Below are 23,904 nucleotides of genomic sequence, written 5' to 3' on the forward strand. Positions count from 1 at the left end.
CACTGCCTGACTCATCAATATCCACCATCTCAATTTTCAATGTCCCATTCATTCCTTAGCCCACTCTAAACTACTTCTGAATCTAAGTGCTCCAGGATTTTAAGCCTCCTCTTTTTTTGATATTATTGATCACTCCTTCTTGAATCACTCTCACCTGGTTTTCCATCTACCTCCTGGCAGCTCCTTCTCAGGCTCATCTTTTGTCGTATCCATTTAATGCTGAAGTTCCTCAAACCTGGCTCTTGGCCCTCTTATCTTCTTGCTCAGCACCCTCCTTCCCTCAGGCCTAGGCTAACTCATCCACACCCAAGGGTGCAAGTAATCACTATCTGTCAATGATTCTTCTCTTATCCACCTGAGCCCAGCTCTATATACCCGACTGTCAACTTGGCCTCTCTTTTGTGCAGATCAGAAGCCTTCAAGCTATCTGCTCTTGCAATCTTTCCACTCAATCCCGTCCTCTTCCAAGATTCCCATCTCAGTGAACCAGCACCCACATCCATTTTTGGCCACATGCAAGAAACATGACTTTTCCTTGATGACTCCCTTTCCTTCACTGCCCACCTAATCCATCACCAAGTCCTATGCACTGGATCTCCTAAAGGGCACTCAGAACCTTTCTCTTACTGTTTCCATGACCATCACCCTAGACCAAGCCTACACCATCTGCCATCTAGACTACTCCTATGTCAACCTGGCCTCCTTCTAACAAGGAATCTTTTCAAGATGCCATTCTGACCATGCTACCCGCTTTGCTGAAGCATGTCAGGTGCTTCCCATTGCACTTAGGATAAAGACAAGATTTTCAACATGAGTAGTATGGCTGCACTAGGTTTGGTCCTTTTCCAATATTCCAAACTTCATCTCATAGCTCCTTCCTCCTTGCTTTTCAAGCAGCACTGGTCTTTTCCTCAATTTCTCCAACTAACCATGCTCCCTGTCATCATATAACCCTTGCACACTAAGTTACCTCTGTCTGAAATATTTTTTGCCTAGTTGAATTTATTCTCAGTTCAAGAGGCAGTTCCTGAAGGAAGACTTTCTAGGCATTATTAATTCTATCAATTGGTTCCATAATACTATGTATCCATATCAATTTGTATTATAATGCAGGGATCATTTTGCATTGGTTTACTGTTATTATTTCTATATTACAGTGATTAAGTCTGTAAGCTCCATCCTATTGCCAGTGTTAGCTCAGTACCTGGCACAGAATGGGCATGTAATAAATATTTATTTGAGAAATAAAGGAAGCAAATAAAGAAGTCTGAGAGAGAGGGAGGAATTAGGGAGAGAATGAAGAAATGAACACTCACATTTATGTTTCATTTCAGAATCACTAGAAACAGGTCAGCCCAACATGACATGGAAGTAGTCTACCTGAATTCATTCATTTATTCAACAAATATGTATTATTCATGATTAAAGTAATATACTTTTTTCTGATTATGAACATAATTTGGAAACCATGGAAAAATACTCAAAATATAAAAGAGAACAATTCACAGTCCAGTGATGAACTACTGTTAAAATAATTTGCCATGTTTCTTTCCAGGTTTTTTCAATGTATATATAGTATTTATGTAAGTAGGATCATTCTGTATATAGACTTGCTTCTTTCTCTTAGCGATGTATGATGAACATTTTCCTGTGTGGTTCAGAATCCCTTGAACACATGGCATTTAAATTGCTTAAATGTATTCCATTGCAAGCATGTATGTGATTTAGACATCTTTCCACTCGTCAGATATTTAAGGGCTTGCCAATTTGTCACTTCTATAACTAACATATACATGCTTTGTAGGGCCCAGAGACAAATAGGGTAGTGCATGGACTTTTGTAGGAAGTGGATTTGGAGAAAACAGGAGGCAACTTTTTCCAAGTGGCTAATATTTGCTTAAGGATTGCTGGGCCCGAAGCAGGTGTTCTCAGAATGTAACGTATTGTTAGTCATGGTAAAGAGCTTTTCGTCTCTCAGGTGTGAGCCCGGGCCGAAGTGCCTAATGCCGGGGCGGGTCAGCCTCAATCGCACCTGACCGTCAAACCCTGGGGCGAGGAGCCCCTGAGGCTTTGGCTGGGACTAGGGTACTGCCCCCGTACAGATGCCGGGGGCTCAGGCCACACGCCGCCACGTGCCAGGAGCAAGTCTCCACCCCCTCCATCTTCCCGCCACGCCCCTCACAATCTGCTCTCAGACGCTCTCGAAGGCTCTCCCCGCAGCTCCACCTCCAGGTGACCTCCGCAAGTCCTCCCGGCCCCCTGCAGGAGCCCCGCCCCTGGGCTTCGGGCTCCGCCCCCGAAATCCGGGCCCCGGGGCTGCTCCGCCCCGTGGGGGCTCTCGCGAAGCGCGGAGGCGGGGCCCTGCGCGATGACGTGAGCGGGCGTGCGCGGTGACGGCCCGCGTCCCTGTTACTCAGCGGAGGGGCCGAGGCCGGACGACGCGGCGCGGAGCGCGGAGCCGCGAGCAGCTCTGGGTAACGGCCACGGCGACCTCCAAGACGGCGCCGGTTCCCGCCGCCGGGCTTTCCTGTCGCCATTCGTTGCGCTGCCGGGTGAGTGCGGTCAGTGCCGCAGGGCCAGGGCGGCCGGCGGCCCCGCTGTGTTTATGTTATTGTGCTGCCGCCGCCGCCTCTCCTCAGCCTTGACCCCCTCCCGGGAGTGGGGGCGGGAGCGCGCGGCGGGCGGGGGGCGCGCGGCGGGCGGGGGCGGCGCGGGAACAATAGCAGCTGGGGAGGCGGGGGCCGGCCAGTGGGCGTGGGGCTGCTGGACCCAGGCGCGTCCCGGCCGACCCCCGCCCCAGCTCCGCCCGTGGGTCCTCGCGCGCCCTCCTCGCGCGGAGCGCGGGTCCCGCGTCCACGTCGGGAGGGGAAAATGGAGCGGGAGGTGGGTGGCAAGTTCTGAAACACTTCGACGAAGGTCCGGACGGAGGCGCCTAGGCGGCCCGCTCCGCCCCGGCTACCTCCTCCGGCGGCGGGCAGCCGCAGAGAGCGCTCCGGTGGCCCGGTCCCGACGCCTGCCCGGCGCCCACGGGGACAGTGTTTTGTTTCTTTGTGCTGATATTCTGGGCGAACGCAGGCGGCGGCGCCGAAAGAGGCTGGGGTGGCCTTCAGCTCCGGGCTGCGAGGAAGAGCCCCGGCCCGTAGCTTGGGCAGGAGGTGTCCGTCAAGCTCGGCGCGAGCTTCAGTGGTCAGCGCGCATTTCTCTTGAGGGTCATTCGGTGGTGACCTTTTGACTTTTTCACCCCACCCTCCCTTCTCTTTGTCTTGGACTTGAGTTCCCAGTCCTTCGATGGGAGCCAAATCTGTTTTAAAGTACTGTGATGAACACTTTTCATTTTAATTTCTGAAAGTTTCCCGTCATATATTTACTGTGAATTTAACACGTTGACTGCATGGTAACAGACAGTGTCCAGTGGTTACTATTTTTGCCTCTGAAATTCAGTGATCTTTACAGTAGAATTCTGGTCAGTCAGTCCATTGTGTTTTGAGATAAGCATCTAGCAAGTACTTCCTTGGTAATTAGAACATCTGTTTATTTCATTCATTCATTCAGCAACTGTTCAGTGTTGTACCCACATGAGAGTTTGAGGGTAAAGAGAAATATCCTTTAATGGAAGAAGATACTTAGACTGAAATATAATAGATGTACCTTTAAACGAGACGATTGTATAAGTGATATGTGTTAAAGAAGGTATAGTTAATACTTTGGGTCATTTTACTATTTTTCACTAGTATATCTGGAACTTCTAGCATAATGTTACACATGTTAGGAGGTAGAGTTAGATTTGGTCTAAATGTACAACAGCTTTTATGTATTTCCTTACAGTCACTTGTAACGTTTACTTCAGAATCCCCTGCTGTGGGTTAAGCCTAGGAGGTCATATGCTGTCAGTTAACATGCTTAGTGCTGTATCTGACATAAGCAAGCAATCAAAATGTGCCTTCCTTGAGGACAGACCTGTCTTGCATCTGTGTCTCTAGCACCTAGCCTGGAATATAGTAAGTGTTCAATAAAAATCAGATTGATGAAAAGCTCTTTATAATTGATAATATCTAAACTGAAGCCTTAACAAAAAATGTTTAATGTTCTCTGTAAAGTTTTGGAAGCCTCCTGCAAACTGTCACTTCCAGATGGCTAAATGATCAGTTCATATATATTATCTGTCCCGACAGTAGGAGCTTTTGAATCACTTCAGTATTAATGTTTTTTTTCCTATCACTTCTAAACGATTGGCTATCCTAAAATTAAACCTCGTCTAAAATACTTTTTTAGTATGTGTCTGTGTGTGATATGTATGCACACACAGACACAGACACACACAGTGATATTTCAACAGGGTCTAAAATGATTGCATTTATCCTTTTGTGAATATTACTTGAAAAGTTTCTGAGTACTCCTTTTTATTTATTTATTTATTTATTTATTTTTTAAGATGTTGGGGGTAGGAGTTTATTTATTTTTGCTGTGTTGGGTCTTCGTTTCTGTGCGAGGGCTTTCTCTAGTTGTGGCAAGCAGGGGCCACTCACTATCGCGTCCTCTCGTTTTGTGTGTGTGTGTGTGTGTTGATCATACTTTATTTTTTTAAACATCTTTATTGGGGTATAATTGCTTTACAATGGTGTGTTAGTTTCTGCTTTATAACAAAGTGAATCAGTTATACGTATACATATGTTCCCATATCTCTTCCCTCTTGCGTCTCCCTCCCTCCCACCCTCCCTATCCCACCCCTCTAGGTGGTCACAAAGCACCGAGCTGATCTCCCTGTGCTATGCGGCTGCTTCCCACTAGCTATCTACCTTACGTTTGGTAGTGTTTATATGTCCATGCCTCTCTCTTGCTTTGTCACAGCTCACCCTTCCCCCTCCCCATATCCTCAAGTCCCTTGAGCTATTTGTAATGAGGTGGATAGACCTAGAGTCTGTCATACTGAGTGAAGTAAATCAGAAAGAGAAAGACAAATACCGTATGCTAACACATATATATGGAATTTAAGAAAAAAAAAATGTCATGAAGAACCTAGGGGTAAGACAGGAATAAAGACACAGACCTACTACAGAGCGGCCTCTCTTGTTGCGGAGCACAGGCTCCAGACGCGCAGGCTTAGTAGTTGTGGCTCACGGGCCTAGTTGCTCCGCGGCATGTGGGATGTGGGATCCTCCCAGACCAGGGCAGGAACCCGTGTCCCCTGCATTAGCAGGCAGATTCTCAACCACTGCGCCACCAGGGAAGCCCTGAATACTCCTTTTTAAGTGGATAAGTTAGAACAAAGGAAACACATTGCCTAAAAGTTTTTTTTTTTAAGTTTTATTAGAAATGTTTAATTTTAAATTCTTCCTTGTGTTAATACTATTGGTGAGGCATATGGGCCTAAAACTCAAAATAATATTAATTTATCTATATTACATCTCTTTCCCACTTAATACGTTTTAGCATTTGCTAAAAGAATTTGAAAGAATTTGAGATGAGCTTATTATTATTCTCTGATTTAGAGTACAAATAAAGAAATAAAATGGTACTTTGTTAAGATAAGGGATGAAAGTCTTGAGATACTAAACTTTACTGCTTTACCTATGTCAGATTCCAGTAAGGGTTACTGATACAAATCCTCACTGTCAGGCTATACATGTGTCAAACCATAGGTTTTTTTTTGCTTTGTTTTATAAATTCTGTTGGTTTTAAAAAATAACAGCTTTTTCAGTAAACCCCATACTTATTAGCAGTCACTCCCCATCTCACTCTACATTATCTTTAAAGGAAGAGACAGCACTGATTCTGTTAGTAAGTATATTACAGTAATGAATTTGAAAAGGGCTCCCTTTAAGTGTCCTGGCAGAGTAGGAAACTATATCCTTCGTATTCCTTTATATCCTGGGAGAAAGGCCAGTTGCAAAGAAATTAGTTTAAGAATGAATTCTACCAAAATTAATGAAGTTATAATCTTAACTCTTTGCTCAGTACCTAATATTATGGAAATAACCTTGTGATGATACTCAGTGCTCAGTGAAACAACTTGAAGTAATTTATTACATGACTAGTCACAAACTTCCTAGTGGCAATTAAGAGCTTGTTTAATAGATGCCTGATTCTTCATGTCTTTGTCAGTGAGTTGAGTTTTGACATATTTGAGTCATCTAGATAATTGAGATGCTTTGTTGCATGTGTATAAAATAATGTCTGATACTTAGATGCCAGCTCCCTAGAGGTCTCTGGTCAAGTCAGTGGTATGGATAGTAGTCTTTTCTGATTCATGTAGTTCAAGGAAGTCATTATAGCTACATAACTTTAGATATATGTCATTTGCCTATATCTGTGAGCTATGAAGCTTATTGTTTTAGTCATGAGTACTTTACATGAACATTTACAGCTCTGTATTCTTGCTCTAATGCAGATTAACTTGAGTTTTGATTTCAGAAATGAGTTCTGAGTCAATAAACTTTACTACCTAAAAGGTGACAGGAGTATTAAAATAAGCTATCCTATCAATCAGGGAAGTAGGTGGAAATAGACCTGTCCAGGAATCAGACCTAGGTTCACTTTTCAGTTCTGTCATCTGGACTTTGTCATCAGCAAGCTCTAGAGTTGTGGACAACTGGCTAGAACTGTACACTGAGGCTGTTGGAACTCTTCTTTTTTTTAATAGAAAGGTTGTTCCTCAGATAGGTGGTTCTTCAGAAAATATATGGGGACAAAAAGAGTCCTTCTTGGGTGATACCAGAATGCCATGTCAAGAATAGCAATGAGGGCTTCCCTGGTGGCGCAGTGGTTGAGAGTCCGCCTGCCGATGCAGGGGACACGGGTTCGTGCCCCGGTCCGGGAAGATCCCACATGCTGCGGAGCGGCTGGGCCCGTGAGCCATGGCCGCTGAGCCTGCGCGTCCGGAGCCTGTGCTGCGCAACGGGAGAGGCCACAACAGTGAGAGGCCCGCGTACCGCAAAAAAAAAAAAAAAAAAGAATAGCAATGAAAGTTAGACCTTTGTGATTACAAAAGGAAACAGAAACAGAGAAAATTATTGAATCAAATATTTTCTGTAATATCTATTCTTAAAAATCAAATAAAAAGCTTTTACTCATTCCACAGCACCATGCTTACTAATGAGACTTCGTGCTTTCAGATACTTAGTGGAAAATGTGAAAGTGAAGAGTTTATTAGCTTTACTTAAGCTTATGGTCAGGGATAAACTTAAGGCATATCTAAACAGTGAATTTATGTTCTTTTAAAAGATTATGAGAGGGCTTTCGACAAATGAACACAAGCCTACCCCAAGTCTCTGGGCAGGCTAAATTTTATTGAAATTCAATTTTTAAAATTATATGTGGGTGTGTATGTGTATAAGGCCTTTTAGAGAACTTATTAACTGCCATTCTTTTTAAGGGTGGTGGGTTGTGTGACAAATACAGCAGATATAGTGTAAATATATGCCTACGTCTCCTCTTACCCTTTGTAAATGCATCAGGTTTGGTTAAAATCTGCCAATTCTTTAGAAAGTTAAGGTGCCCAAACTTAATAGTGGCTGCTAGCATGGATGTTACAGAGTCAGCCCTGAGTTACAATCCATGCTCCAAATTTAATTAACTGTATGGCGTAGGCTAGTTCAGGTTTTGTAACATCTTTCAGCCTGTTTTATTGTCTGTCAAATGAAAATAATAATAGCACATAGTCTCATAGGGCTATGAGGATTAAATTAGGTACTGCAGCTACAGTACCTGGAACACTAGATTTAAGTATTAAGGAAATTTTAGCTATTATTATCACTAATTATTTTTAACTTGGAACAAATGCAAAATGCCAAGTAAATTTAAAATCAATTTGATGTACAGTATACATTCAAATTCTCCAGAATATACCAGTTTTTTTCCCCTCTGCATCTCTGGGGGTTTATTTAAAATTTGATCGTGTCATCTAATCTGAATTGACTGAAATGATTTAACATTTGGATCAGTAATCCTCTCTGCCTTAAAATTTGGAAATGTTCCCAAAGGAATATTAAAGGGAAAATTTGCCACATTCTCTAACACAAAGTTTTGCCACGTTTACCTTTCCCACTGCAGAGAATTGCCTAAGCTTTCGTAGGTTTATTTTGACAGATCTCTAAAGGAATGGGAATCCACGAGCTGTGAACAGTTTATCAAATGTACCCACCTTTGAAGAAAATGGAATACTGTTCATCTTTTAAATTTTTTTTTTTTTTTTTTTTTTTTTGCGGTACACGGGCCTCTCACTGTTGTGGCCTCTCCCGTTGCGGAGCACAGGCTCCGGACGCGCAGTCTCAGCGGCCATGGCTCACGGGCCCAGCCGCTCCGCGGCATGTGGGATCTTCCCGGACCGGGGCACGAACCCGTGTCCCCTGCATCGGCAGGCGGACTCTCAACCACTGCGCCACCAGGGAAGCCCCATCTTTTAAATTTAATCTTACTGAAATCTTTGACTCTGTGTGAAAATTGCAGATTGTGGAGATTGGGTAACCACAACAGTTCATTAACCATTTTCTAGAGGTTATTAAGTAGCATCTGGAAATATTATCTTTCTTTTCTATGTTTTTCTCAGTTTTCTGTGTAGTATTTCTGTGGTTATATTGGTACATCAAATTTCTTGCTCCTTCTTGCAGGCAGCAACTATGAGATGATGCTGGGTTTGCACAGGCAGCATTTATTGAGAAGCCACTCTATACCAAACCAGGTATTAAGTGATGTAGGGGCCACAGGAAGTCGAAGTCAGTCTCTATGTTCAATGAGTATAACTTGACGGGAGACAAGAACAAACATAAGTGCCATTTATGTCCTAATACAAGAAAGTATTGTTAGGCATTTCATTGGGAATTTCTTAGGCATCAGGCCTGAGAGCTGGATGTTGGGGCATTTGGGGACTTCTGAACCATACATCTCTAGCCCTGCCTTTTAAAATATACTGACTAGATAAACCACAAAAAGCAAGATGTCTTCTCTCTTGATTTCTGGTTAAAGTTGAGAGTGTGGTACAGATTAGTCAAAATCTAAATCAGAAGAAAAGGCAAACCTTATGGTCACCTCATCCATTTTGGAACACAACAGGACATCAAAATAAGTAAATGAAAAGTATGAAGATAGGGAGTAGAAAAGATGCTAGTCAAATGTTAACTGGAGTCCTCCAACTCAACTGTATTGAAGCTCTGAAGACTGAAGGTTAGATTTATGGTAGGAGTACTTTCTTAAGCCTTTCTCTGATATTGAGAAGTGTGGGCTTCACTGCTTCCTGTTGCTGGGAGACCTGAGCCCCATCATATTTCTGGGGACACTAGAAAAGAAAAACAGTCAAGCACACCTGCCTTGCTTGGCATGAGGCATCAAAAACATTAGGAGATTGCTATTTCCTAAAAGCTGTTAATGAGAGTGGAAACCCACCATACCCTGCCTTGCTCCTGAGAGGGTGATTCCCTCTCAAATTCCATGTGGGTCAACCAAAAGTGAGACAAAGGAAAACCACCACTGTATAGATCTCCCTGTGACTTCAGGGTCACTTTTCAGTCAAAACAAAAACCAAAGCATCTGGCTTTGTCTGTTACTGTTGAGAATTTAGAAGTCTTAGAGATTTTAGTTTATTTACATTTTATTTATCTTTTGACTAAGTAGTATAATCACTTTGATTCAGAATTCCAAAGATTTAAGTAGATATACAGTAAAAAGTTTCCTTTCCACCGTGTGCAGCCCAGCCACCCCATTCCCTTGCGTGGAAACAGTGTTAGGTTTCCTGTGAATCCTTCCAAAGATCGTTTATGTGTGTGCAGATAAATATACAGGTGTATAATTCCTTTCCAAAACCTTTGGTCCAGATGTATTTCAGAATTAAGGTTTGGGGTTTTTTTTGGGGGGGGGCAGTGAGGGAGGACTGTGAAAAGGCAATATAGTGTGTCTGCTATATTATCCAAAATCCCTAGTGGGAGGTAGTGTAGCATCCCATAATCAGACACATTAATATTTCTGAATTGAAAACATAAATAGTACAGTAAGGATAAATAAAAATTATAAATAGTCTTATGGAGTTTTTGGTCAGGCTTGACACCAAATAGGTTTGTACTAAACTTATAAGAAGCTTGTATTTCTCAGAGGTTTATGGATTTCGGAATTGCCAGTGAGGGATTATGTATCTTACATATATATGTCCTCTGCCTCCCCCATTTTTTATGTAAGATGCATACCATGCACATACCCTTCACCTTTTGTTTTTAACTTAACTGTCTAGCTTATAGGTGATTTCTTATTAGTCCTATCAGTACATAAACATCATGCTTATCCTTTTTTTTTTTTAACACCTTCATGGCATACCATTTTTCTTAGCTTGGACTGCTATAACAAAATACCATAGACTGGGTGGTTTAAAGAACTGACATTTATTTCTCACAGTTCTAGAGGCTGGGAAGTTCAAGATCAAGGTGCCAAGAGATTTGGTTCCTGGTGAGGACTCTTCCTGGCTTTCAGATGTCACCTTCTCACTGTGTCCTCACATGAAGAAGGAGTGCTCTACTCTCTCTTCCTCGTTTTACAACACTAATCCCATTATGGGGGCCCCATCCTCATGACCTGATTGATTGACCTTGTAAACCTGATTACCTAGGTTATTACCTAGGGGTTAGGGCTTCAATGTAAGAATTTGGGGAAGATTCAAAAATTCAGTCAGTAACACCATCATACAGGCCATACAGGTCATCATACATCATACAGGTCATCGTACATTCTACAGGTTACAGGTGTAACACATACTGAAGCAGTCCTTTTTTGAGGTACATTTAGGTTGTTTTCAGTCTTTTGCTATCAAAAGCCATGGTGCAGTGGATTACCTTGTGCATACATAATTTCACACTTGTATAGACATGTGTGGGATACACCTCCAGAAGTGGAATTGCTAGGTCAGGGTGTATGTGCATTTATAATTTTGATAGATATTACCGAAGGGCCATCTGTAGAGGTTGTTTCACTTCTACACATTCCACCAGCCCTGTGTGAGGATGCCTGCTTCTTTCCTCATTGCCAGTATGAGTGAGATTAAACATCTTTTGTCTTTTAAGGACTATTGGTATTTTTATTGTGAACTATCTATATCCTTGCCTATTTTTTAATTGCTTTGTTACTCATTCTCTTAGATTTGTAGGATTCTTTTTTTTTTATTTTATTTATTTATTTTTGGCTGCGTTGGATCTTTGTTGCTGCACGTGGGCTTTCTCTAGTTGAGGCGAGCGGGGGCTACTGTTCGTTGTGGTGCGCGGGCTTCTCAATGCAGTGGCTTCCCTTGTTGCAGAGCACGGGCTCTGGGCATGTGGGCTTCAGTAGTTGTGGCTTGCGGGCTCTAGAGTGCAGGCTCAGTAGTTGTGGCACACAGGCTTAGTTGCTCCGCTGCATGTGGGATCTTCCCAGACCAGGGCTCGAACCCGTGTCCCCTACATTGGCAGGCGGATTCTTAACCACTGTGCCACCAGGGAAGCCCTGTAGGATTTATTTTTATAGGGAAATAGCTCTGTGCTATTTTTTTGGAAATATTTTTTCCAATTTATCATTTGCCTTTTAAATTTGCTTATGATGGTTTTGTCATGCTGTTGTTTTTGTTTTTTTTCCTTAGTAGTTAAGCTTACCAGTCTTTACTGACTTCTAAATTATATGCCATGGTTAGCAAGTCTTTCCCTAATTCCAGATTATATGAAAATTTGCAAATGTTATTTCTCTAATACGTCTATGAAGTGGAACAGAGAGGTGGGTTGGTAGGTAAGAAAAATATGCGGTCCAGTTAGTAAAAAGGAGAATATGCAGGAAAGGAGATGGAGAGCACAAATAGAGAGGTTGGCCTTTGTAAGAGAGAGGTCTTCCGTCAGATAGGAGGGAATGCAAAAAAGCTGTGTGTTCTTCCAAGGGAATTTGGTGGCTGGAAGATGAAGGCTTATCCTCTTGGCTTTCATCTTCTCTCATGGTTTCTGTTTTCTCACTGAGATTGGTATGGCCAGAGGAGGATGGGAGTCTTTGAATTAGTTTGCTAAGAAGTATTGATTATTCATTTAATGGTTAGAAGTCTTGAATTTAAAGTGATATCAGTGAGCCTGGTTTTGAGATTACCCTCCCCCCCCAGCATTATTTATGTGGTTAGATACAAGCACAGGTAAGGCAGATGGTTCAAATTCCTCTGGAGTGAGGTTTTGCCAGGTGTCACAGTTCTCCCGAGAAACAAAATCAGTAGGAGATATAATTGTATGTATGTGTATATGAAGAAATTTCAAGGCATTTGCTTACACATTTATGGGGGCTGACAAGTCAGAAATCTGTAGGGCAGGCTGGCAAGAATCCCTTGGACAGGAGCTGATGCTGCAGTCTTGAAGCAAAATTTTGTCTTCCTTAGGAAGACCTCAGTTGTGCTCTTAAGGCCTTTCAGCTAGTGGATGAGATGCACCAACATTATTGAGGATAATCAACTTAAAGTCAACTGTGGACTTTAACCACATCTACAATACCTTCACAGCAACAGATTAGTGTTTGATTGAATAACAGGACTGTAGCCCAGCCAAGTTGACACATAAAACTAGGTCAGTATGAAAGAGTGGAATTCTGCCGTTTGCAGCAGCGTGGATGGACCTAGAGAATATTGTGCTAGTGAAATAAGTCAGAAAGAGGAAGTCAGATACTATATGATATCACTTATATGTGGAATCTAAAAAGTATGATATCACTTATGTGGAATCTGAAAAGTAAAAATGAATGTCTATAGCAAAACAGAAACAGACTCACAGATATAGAAAACAAATTAGTGGTTACCAGTAGGGGGAAGGAAGGGAGGAAGGGCATGATAGGGGTATGGGATTTAAGAGATTAAAAACTACTATGTGTAAAATAGGTAAGCAACAAGGATATGTTGTATAGCACAGGGAATTATATCCATTGTCTTGTAATAACCTTTAATGGAGTATGATCTGTAAAAATTCTGAGTCACTGTGCTGTACACCTGAAACTAATATTATATTGTAAATTAACTGCACTTCAATATAACTTTTTAATTAAGAACTTTTTTTTAAATGAAAAGGAAGAGGCAAATGAGGGCTTTTAGAGGGAGTGCTTATAGAGGAGTGGTGATGAATCATGAAATCTAACATGGACAAGAAAGGAGGTGAAGTCAGGATGCATAGTAAGGAAGTGGTAGCATCAGTGTATTGGAAATTTCAATTAGAATTGTTGCGGGTAGTGGTCAGATGAAGTAAGAGAACTAGAAGGATTGAATGTGGTGGTCAGAGTGGGATGCTTGAAATAGAGATTTGACAGATATAATAGTTTCTGGCAATGATAATGTCCAGGGTAGCCTTGGGATGGGCTGCTGAGGTGGAATAGAGGGAAAAGAGGAGACCAAAGAATTAAAGGGGCTGAGGTATTAAAGGGGTCAGTCAGTCTGCATGAATGGTAAAGTCAGCAAATGGTGAGAGGAGTAAGGGTACATACTATGAACCAGTTGCTGACGTCCTAAATCAATGGGAGAATTGGAGGGAAGGTAGATGATGAGAAGGAATAGTAAAGGTAGTATAAATTGGCTGTTTGCTGGTCACAAATTAGGAATTTCAGAAGGTCCAGTAAAGGATTTGGGGGGTGAGGGATGAGGAGTTGGGTAAAATGGAGGATATACACAACAGTGTGACAGTGACAGTTCGGGGAATAATAGATGACCAGGAAGAGTAGGACTTTTTCTGGGATGTGAGATGTGATGGTATGAATCCTGCTACTAGGTAGGAGAAGGTGGCCATCAGTTCAACTGTTAGATGACTCTGTGGCAGTGTTTTTTAAATTGCCAGTCTTGACCCATTTGTGGGTCATAGAAGGAATCTAAGAGATCACAACTAGCGTTGTATTTTTAATGAAATGCAATAGAAAATGTCAGTGTGTATCACAAGTAATAAGGGGCTAAGATAAGAATTTTTAAACATCTTTATTGAGATTTCATTCACATGTCATTACAGTTCACCTATACTTCAAGTATGCAGTTCGCAGTCTTTCTCATATATTCATGAAGTAATGCAATCACCATAATCTAATTTTAGAACATTTTTGTCGCTCCTGAAAGAAACTCCATGCTTATTAGCAGTCATTTTCCATTCCTGCGTGTGCACATGTACACACCCACACTCCCTGCCCCAGTCCCAAGTAACTACTTATCTTCTGCTTTCTGTCTCTATAATAAATTTGCCTATTCTGGACATTATGTAGCGTGTAGTCTTTTGTGACTGCTTATTTCACTTAGCATAATGTTTTCAGGGTTCATTCATCTTGTAGCATGTATCAGTACTTCATTACTTTCTATGGTCTAATAGTATTACTTTGTACAGATATATCACATTTTATTTATCCTCTCCTCAGTTGATGGGCATTTGGCTGTAATAAGTAATACTATCATGGGGACTTCCCTGGTGGTCCAGTGGTGAAGAATCTGCCTTCCAATGCAGGGGGACACAGGTTTGATCCCTGGTCGGAGAACTAAGATCCCACATGCTGTGGAGCAACTAAGCCCACGTGCCTCAACTAGAGAGACCACGTGCTTCAAACTACAGAGACCACGCACCCTGGAGCCCACGTGTCACAACTAGAGAGAGAAAGCCCACATGCCACAATTAGAGAGAAGCCCGCGCACTGCAACAAAAGATCCCACGTGCCGCAACTAAGACCAGATGTGGCCAAGAGTAAAATAAATAAATAAATTAATTTTAAAAATAGTACTTAAATAAAATAAGTAATATTATCATGAACATTCATACACAAGTTTCTGTGTGATGTATGTTTTCAGTCCTCTTGGTTATATCACTAGAATGGGAGTTGCTGGTCATACGGGTAATTCCATGTTTAACACTTGGAGGAACTGCCAAACTGTTTTTCAGGGTGGCTGCACCATTTTACATTCCCACCAGTAAGGTATGAAGGTTCCAGTTTCTCTACATCCTGTTAATGCTTGTTATTGTCTGTCTTTTGATATGGCCATCCTTAATGGATATGAAATGGTATCTCATTGTGGTTTTGATTCCCATTTCTCTGATGGGTAATGATGTAGATCATATTTTCATGTGCTTTGTATATCTTGGGAGAAGTGTTCATTCAGACCTTTGCTCATTTTAAAAATTGGGTTATTTATCTTTTTATTAAGTTGTAAGTGTTCTTTATGTAGTCTAGATACAAGTTCCTTATCAGACGGGTGAGTCACAAATATCTTCTGTTTTGGTGGTTGTCTTTTCAGTTTCTTGATGTTATCATTTACAGCATAAAATATTTTAATTTTATTGAAATCCAATTTATACATGTTTTCTTTGTTGCTTGTGCTTTTGGTGTTGTATCTTAGAAACCACTGCCTAACTCAAGGTAATAAAGATCACTCCTGTGTCTTCTTCAAAGAGTTTTATAGTTTTAGTTCTTATGTCTGTGATTCATTTTGAGTTAATTTGTGTGTGATGTGAGGAAAGAATCAGACTTCATTCTTTGGCATATGGATGTGTAGTTGTCCCAGCACTATTTGTTGAAAATACGGTTGACCCTTGAACAACATGGGTTTGAACTGCACTGGTCCACTTATGTGTAGATTTTTTCGATAAATATGTAACCCTACAAGGTACAGGGTTGGATGAATCCAAGGATGTGGATGTGGATAAAAAGAGCTGACTGTAAAGTTATACCTAGATTTTCAACTGCATGGTGGGGTTTCAAGGGTCAACTATACTGTGCTTTCTTATTAATGTCTTATCATTCTTGTTTAAAAAAATTTTTTTTCTGGACTCTCAGTTTTATTCCATTAATCTGTATGTCTATCCTTACGTCAGTCACCCTGTCTTGCATATTTACTATAGCTAAGAATTGTTTTATGAAATTTGTGTTTCAGTTGAGTGTACTTACATATAGATATATACAGAGGTGTATATGTAACGGGTTGTGATGTAAAATGCTTGAAAATCTCTGATTTGAGCTTGTGGCTCCCTGCAGCAGTTCACTCTCTGGTGGCAATTTAGTGGGATGTGCCCCCTCTTGGGGAATGTACCAATAGGGCAGGTTAGAGGGCCTGTCTGTGGGCACATGAATTCCTTTTAGATTGGAAGACTGATTTTTTTTTTTACTTTAGTAGGCATTGTGTTCTTTTTTGATGTATGTGGACCAAAGGAGGGTTTAGAACAACTGTGGGAATTCCTAAAGAATTAGTCAGATGAATTTAAGGATTAGGAAATGAAGTATGATTTGAAATTTTGAAGTTAGCAGGGTTTTGTACAGGGCCAGTCTTTCATGGCCCACAGTTAAAAAAAATTATTTTAATATATTAGGCATGTCTGTATTGGATAACTTTATTATCTTGATCCTGTGTGTTTTCCTGCAGGCTATTGTAAGTTTGTTTGTTTGTTTGTTTGTTTTTTGCGGTACGCGGGCCTCTCACTGCTGTGCCTCTCACTGCTGTGGCCTCTCCCATTGCGGAGCACAGGCTCCGGACGTGCAGGCTCAGCGGCCATGGCTCACAGGCCCAGCCGCTCCACGGAATGTGGGATCTTCCCGGACCGGGGTACGAACCCGCGTCCCCTGCATCAGCAGGCGGACTCTCAACCACTGTGCCACCAGGGAAGCCCTATTGTAAGTTTTTATCATGTTGTCTTAGTCTCCTCCTTTTTATTAAGACATTATATGTGAAAAATTATAGAGGTAATTTAAGGATCATCTTAATCCAGCCAGAGACAAAAATGTTTCAAAGCTTGGCACTCCAGAGTCTGCCAAGGCTGGTCTATTTTATTTTTTCTTTAATCCTAGGATATTACCCGTCGGGGTCCCAACATAAAACCAGGGGTGTTATCAGCCCCGTATTTCCCTACCCCCATACTTTGTTGGTTCCTTACCTCTAATGTTTAACACCCGCTCTGTGCCAGCCTTGTAAATCTGTGAAAAGTTCAGCTCGGCTTGTCAGCCACCTTTATGGGATGGACAGATGCCCCTTGAGAAAATGGCCACCACGTGTCTGGCTCACCTCTGAAGATTTTCTTGCTGTCCCCGATCTTAGCCTCCATACTTTTTTTTTTACTGCCTTTTTAGCACTGTGATGCCTTCAAAGAGGTATTTATGTTTGTTTTTCTAATTTTGCCTGGGGGAAGGGGATGTCCAGTTTTTCTCTTTGCACTCAGTAGGAGAGCTGGTCTAAATTACCTAGTTCACCATTAAAAGGGAAAGCAATTTGTTAGCATAATGAATTCCCTATTTGAAATTCTATTGTATGTGGTTTTAGTTTTTTCTCAGGGTGAGAGTTTGGGTACCAGTATTCTTACATATACAATATATATTCATTATATATACATTATAGCAGTTATTAGAGAAATGACATAGGATTAAGAGTAGAAAAGGGGGGAAACAATTGGCAGAGAAAATAATATTGCAAAGTTTGGGAGAAAGATAAGGCAACATTTTCATGTCTATCAGGAATGAGAAAGGGCAGTCACACATAAAAAGAACTGACATACTTATCGGCATGATATTGTCATAGTTATAAGGCTGTAGAATCCTACATAGTGTGGAGGAGGCAACGAGAAGTATTTACTCAGTTATGTTGAGTAAAATTTTAAAATTTGTTCCGCAGAGAAATCCCAGGATAGCCTTCTAAGTCATTAAATGTGGAGGGGTTGACTTTGGGGCTGGACTTAATGGTTGTGCCTTATAGCATTATATACTAGCACAGCCACTAGTATAGTAAGGCATTGCAGAGAGAACTTAATTCTATGAAACCCATTATTAATATGATATATGAAATGTTGCTGATTTTGATTTAGTGTGCTATCTTCATATGTATTTATGTATGTAAATTAACTTACGGTCTTCATGAGTTCATTTATGTTCTTTTTCCTCCAACTCATTTGTATATTTCTGAAATTTCAGAATTACAAAAGTTTTCTGTCACTCTTCAACCACTGTAATTGAAAAGCAAAGTATATCTTTTGTAGTCCCTTTTTTCTTCTGAAAAAATAAGAGATACTGGAGGTGTTCAGTCTTAGATGTTTTTATCGGTAGAGTTTTGGTTGATATTTTAAACTTTAGAATAGGAATTGTTTCTTAAACTGATTCCATCTCTTTCATGCCCCTACTTTGCTAATGTTCATGCACTGTATGTGTCATAGGAGACTGGTTTAAAATCCACGTTTGTTACACCTGCCATAGAATCTGCTCTTACTATCTTCTGGTGGTTTACAACTGATCACTTAATGACTTTTTTTTTTTTTTAATGACTGTATTTTTTTTTTTTAATGACTGTATTTTTTTTTTAATGACAGTCATTTTTAATGACTGTATTTTTCCACACCTCCCAGCTTTTATTAAGGATGTTCAAACATAAAGAGAAATTGAAAGAATAGGACAGTGAACACCTGTATATTGCCACTTGCATACAGTTAACACTTCGTTATATTTATTTCTCTCTTAATAGAGACTTTTTTTTTTGCTGTATTTGACCCCTAAAGCATCTCCTAAAATTAACACATTCTCTTACAAATGTCATATTTGGCGGGGGGGGGGACCCTTAATATTTAGTCTGTATTCAAGTTTTTCTAGTTGTCCATTTGTAGTGGGTTTTCTTGAGCCAGAATTCAATCAAAGTTCATGTATTACATTTGATTGTTGTTACTTTAGTCACTTTTAACTTACTACAGTTGTCCCCACCTCCACTTTTCTCCCCCATGATATTGGCATCTGGAAGAGATCAGACCAATCGTTTTATAGAATGTTCTTGCGTTCTGGATTTGTCTGATTGTTTCCTTATGGTATTTTTTTTTTTTTTCTTTGCGGTACGCGGGCCTCTCACTGTTGTGGCCTCTCCCGTTGCGGAGCACAGGCTCTGGACGCGCAGGCCCAGCGGCCATGGCTTACGGGCCTAGCCGCTCTGCGGCATGTGGGATCTTCCCGCACCGGGGCACGAACCCGTGTCCCCTGCATCGGCAGGCGGACTCTCAACCACTGCGCCACCAGGGAAGCCCTCCTTATGGTATTTAACTTCTATCCCTAACCGTTGTGTTTCCTAAAAACAGAAGGTTAGGTCTAAAGGCTGCATTATATTTAGATTTTTTGGCTTAGTTGCTTCTGTGTACATTGTATTGATTCATAACACAAGGCATATCATATTAGGTTGTCTACCTGAAGTGTGATCATTTGGTTAAGATGGTATTCACTAAATCTGTCTGTTATAAACATGATGCCTTTGCAATTAGCAGTTGACTGGTGAGATGATACTTTGGTTCCCTCCAAATATTCAGTTTCCCAGCAGACTTTTACCTGATGTTTTTAGCATATATTGATAAGCCTTATCTAAACCAGTTATTTAATTTGGGGTTGCAAAGTGGTGCTTATCATCCTTCTGGATCTATTAGCCATCTGTCTTCCGTTAAAAAAAACTTTTCCATATCAACTGAGATCGAACTACAGTTCTAACCGAAAAGATGAGGGACATGCTTATTTTCCTTTGATGTATCAACTCTTTAACTCTGAGAATTCTTTCAACTCTGAAACTCTGAACTCGATTTCAACTCTGAAAATTGGTGACTGGTTATCTCCAAAGGTGTCAAATAATTTTATTTCTCTTTCTCTCTCTTGGTATCACAGAGATTTTGGGGTTTTTTTTGGCGGGGGTGTGTGTAGTCATTTAGTCACTATTCCTTTTTTTAGTAGACTTTATTTTTTAGGAACTTTAGATTTACAGAAAAAATGAGAGCATATTATAGGGAGTTCCCATATATGCTGCACCCAGTTTCTCCTGTTATTAACATCCTACATTAGGATGGTACATTGGTTATAATTAGTGAACTAATACTGATACATTATCAATAGCTAAAGTTGATAGTTTATTCAGCTTTCCTTGGCTTTTACCTAATGTCCTTTTTCTGTTCCAGGTATCCCATCCAGGATACCACATTACATTTAGCTTTCATGTTTCCTTAGGATCTTCTTGGCTTTGAGTTTCTCAGACATTCCTTGAATTTTTTGATGATGTTGACAGTTTTGAGGAGCACTGTACAGGTATTTTATAGGATGCCCCTTTATTGGAATTTGATGTTTTTCTTATTTTTAGACTAAGATTATGGGTTTTGGAGGGGAAGATCACAGAGGTAAATTGACATTTTCATCACATAATATCAAGGGGACATACCATTAACATAATTTATGACTGTTGATGTTGACCTTGATTACTTGGCTGAGGTAATGTTTGTCAGATCTCTCCCCTCACGCCTTTCCTGGTGTGTGTACTGTTTGGAAGAAGTCACTGTGTGCAGCCTTGAAGAATGAGGAGTTATACCCTCTCTCCTTGAGAGTAGAGTACGTGAATCATTTAGAATCCTGCTGCTTGAGAGATTTGTCTCTTCTCCCATTTATTAATTTATTCAGTCATTAATATCAGTATAGATTCATAGGTGTTTATTTTAAATTTTGGGTTATAATCCAGTACTACTTTATTTTGTTCAGGTTGTTCTAGCTTTGGCCATTAAGAGATCTTTCAGTTGGCTCCTGTGCCCCTCTGATTTACCTCATCAAAGTGGGTGTTTTTATTTGTTTTTCAGGACATCCTTACTTTCTGGCACTACAAGATACTCCTAGCTCATCTTGTATATTTTCTGCCCCAGACCTAGAATCAACCATTTCTCCAAGGAGTCCACTTTCATTTTATTGGAGAATGGTATTAGAAACAAAGATCTGGGTGAGATGTGCTTGTTGCTTCCGGGATGTGGTTTCTTTTAGGGACTCTCAGCAGAGTAAAGAAATGAATATGTATATCTTGACACACATGTATATAAATATGTGTCTATATACATGTCTATAAATGTTTCTATGTGTAACCATCTGTGTCAGTATTAAAGTTAACATGAGTTCTTGCTGTCTTCCATTCTAATCCATTACCACATAATCATTCTGGCATTCTCCCCTTATTGGTCATAAATTTCCTCCAACGGTGAGAAACATGCCTCCCACCATACACCATCCATTTACTTAATTGTTCCGTTCCAGTATGTATATATGTATAGCAGTATCAAAGTTAATTTATACCCAAGTGGAAACAACTATATCAACTAGGAGGTTTGTTTTTTTGCTCCATTCGTTGGGAATTTCTCTGTATATAATCATCTCATCTGCGAACAAAAGCAATTTTATTTCTTCTTTAACAATCTCTATACCCTTGAATTTCTTTTGTTGTCTTATTGCAATAGCTAGAACTTCCAGTATGATACTGAATAGTAGCGGTGAGAGGACATGTTTACCTTGTTCCTGAGTTTAGAGGGAAAGAATCCAGTTTCCTACCATTAAGTATAATGTTAACTGTAGGTCTTTTTTTTTTTTGATAGATGTTCTTTATCAAATTGAGGAATTCATAATCTCAAATTCTATTCCTAGTTTTCTGAGAGTTCTCTTTTATCATAAATGGGTATTAGATTTTGTCAGATGCTTTTTCTTCTTCTGTTGGTATGATCATATAATTTTTCTTCTTTAGCCTCTTGATGTGGTGGGTTACATTTATAAATTTTAGAACCAGCCTTGAATTCCTGGAATAAAGGCCCCTTCATTGTGGTATAGAATTCTGTTTATACATTGTTAGATTTGATTGTAGATACTTTGTTGAGAATTTTTGCATCTGTGTTCAAAAGAGATACTGTTCTGTAGTTTTCTTGTAATATATTTGATTTTGGTATTAGAATAATGCAGCCCTCATAAAAATGAGTTGGGGAGTGTTTCATCTACTTCTGTTTTCTGGAAGAGATTGTAGAGAATTGATACCTTTTTTTTTTTTTTTAATCCTTAAATGTTTGGTGGAATTCACCAGTGAAGCTATTTGGTCTTGGTGCTTTCAGTTTAAGGTTAATAACTATTGATTCAATTTTAGGCCTATTCAGATTATCTACTTCTCTTTGTGTGAATTTTGGTAGATTATGTCTTTCACAGAATTGGTCCGTTTCATCTCAGTTATCAAATTTGTGTATACAGAGTTTTCCCTAATATTCCTTTATTATCCTTTTGATGTTCTTGCAATTAGTAGTGATGATCCGTCTTTTTATTGGTAATTTGTGTCTTCTCTTTTTTTTTTCTTGCTTAGTCTAGCTATACATTTATCAATTTTATTCATATTTTTGAAAAACAGCTTTGGTTTTTGATTTTTTCTCTATTTTCCTGTTTTCAGTTTTATTGATTTCTACTCTAATTCTTATTGTTCTTTTCTTCTGCTTGCTTTAGGTGTCATTATTTATTTATTTATTTTTGATGTTCAAATTGTCCCAGATTTGGTCAGTGGGAATTTTTTAAGGTGACTACTCTGTCATTTAAAAATTTTATTTATTTTTCGCTGCGTTGGGTCTTCGTTGTGGTGCGTGGGCTTCCTCTAGTTGCATCGAGCGGGGGCTACTCTTTATTGTGGTGCATGGGCTTCTCATTGCTGTGGCTTCTCTTGTTGCAGAGCATGGGCTCTAGGTGCGCGGGCTTCAGTAGTTGTGGCACGTGGGCTTAGTAGCTGTGGCTTGTGGGCTCTAGAGCACATGCTCAGCAGTTGTGGTGCACGGGCTTAGTTGCTCCACGGCATGTGGGATCTTTCCGGACCGGGGCTCGAATCCATGTCGCCTGCACTGGCAGGTGGATTCTTAACCACTGTGCCACCAGGGAAGCCCTACTCTGTCATTTTGACATGACCTGGTTGGTCATGGAGCGCTTCCTGGCTTTCTGGTAGTATAAGATGTCTGCGTTTTAACTTGTACAGACCCTGACTCAACCTGGAAGACTCAATTTCTTTAGGAAATTAGTTTCAGTCTTAATTTTATATGATTGTTCATTTCTTTCATTCACATTTTGAACAGATTTGCCACACAGGATCAGCCGTTTGGTTTTTTTGGTGGTCTGCAGAACAACTAAGGCCTCCAGTCCATGCTAGTATTCGGTGTAACCTTCCTTATTTCAAAACCAGAACATTTTTCTGTTCAATTTATGTGGGCATAAAGACACTTCAAGTTACATAGAGCCATACTCTTCTATGAAGTCCCTGAAAGGGATTTGTACTTCAGCAGTTTGGACTCCTGCTGTATTCAGATATAATTGAACACCACATTGCTATACCATTTTAAGAAGCTAGAAAGTTGAGTATACAGTATTCTAAACGATTCGATTTGGCTTTTCTGCATTTCTACAATTATTTCATCATTTATTTTTGAAGTGTTTGAACTTTAACTTCAGGGTTTTGTTACTTTTTCTTTAAAAAATATTTACTATGTGCCAGCACTTATGAATATTAACACTCATTTAATCCTTCTAACAACCTTGTAGGTAGAGATTATTATTCTACCCTCTCTTCCATTTTACAGATGGGGAAACTGAGGCAGATGAAATTAAGTTAATTGCCCAGGATGATGGGGCCAGAATCGGTACTCAGACTCTGCTCCAGAGTCTGAGTTTTAATCACTTCTTTGTGCTGCCTCTCCTCTGCTGGTTAAGTGGAAGACTTGTTTGTGATTCAGCATCATGTTCTCCCTTCTCTTCACATTAATTATGGCATAATGGGTGTGACATTGCAGGCACCAGTTATAAAGTAATAAGAGTTTAGAGATTCCTAATTAGAAGAATTCAGAGCCTTGTATTTCATTGCTGTGAGTTATTGGCCCTTTGCTGCAATTATTGGCCAAGAGACAGACATTTTCATGAATAGTGGTAATCTCCACAAAGATTGAGGTCTCTTTTTTTAAAAATTTATTAAATCCCTTAAGAGTACGAATTTTAAAGTACTGTATTCTGTGATGATATAAGATCAAAGGAGAGTAAGTGAGAACACTTATAAGGTACAGAGAGCTAAATATTTGTAGTAAGTTTATTGGTGTACATAGTTCCTGCTGGCACTGTATAAGAAGACGTATTATTTTATGAGAAGAACATATTTTACTGGAAATCCTA

The 23,904-nt window shown here is 40.1% G+C and overlaps 1 protein-coding gene across 4 annotated transcripts in view; it reads left to right on the forward strand.

The window, feature by feature from the left end:
* The first annotated feature begins 2,390 nt into the window (after positions 1 to 2,390).
* The window catches only part of MAPK8 (mitogen-activated protein kinase 8), a 102,041-nt gene continuing 80,527 nt past the window's right edge, over positions 2,391 to 23,904 (forward strand). The window contains exon 1 of one of the 4 annotated variants that reach the window (XM_022564510.3): positions 2,391 to 2,552. The gene's annotated coding sequence lies outside the window, so the exon portion shown is untranslated. The remainder of the gene's footprint in view (positions 2,553 to 23,904) is intronic. The other 3 variants (XM_089897803.1, XM_022564509.2, XM_022564511.3) reach the window with 3 other exon arrangements.

The sequence above is a fragment of the Delphinapterus leucas genome, chromosome 16, assembly GCF_059928025.1.
Source record: "Delphinapterus leucas isolate spDelLeu-1000000601 "Yukka" chromosome 16, BTC_Dleu_Yukka2, whole genome shotgun sequence".
Classification (NCBI taxonomy): domain Eukaryota; kingdom Metazoa; phylum Chordata; class Mammalia; order Artiodactyla; family Monodontidae; genus Delphinapterus; species Delphinapterus leucas.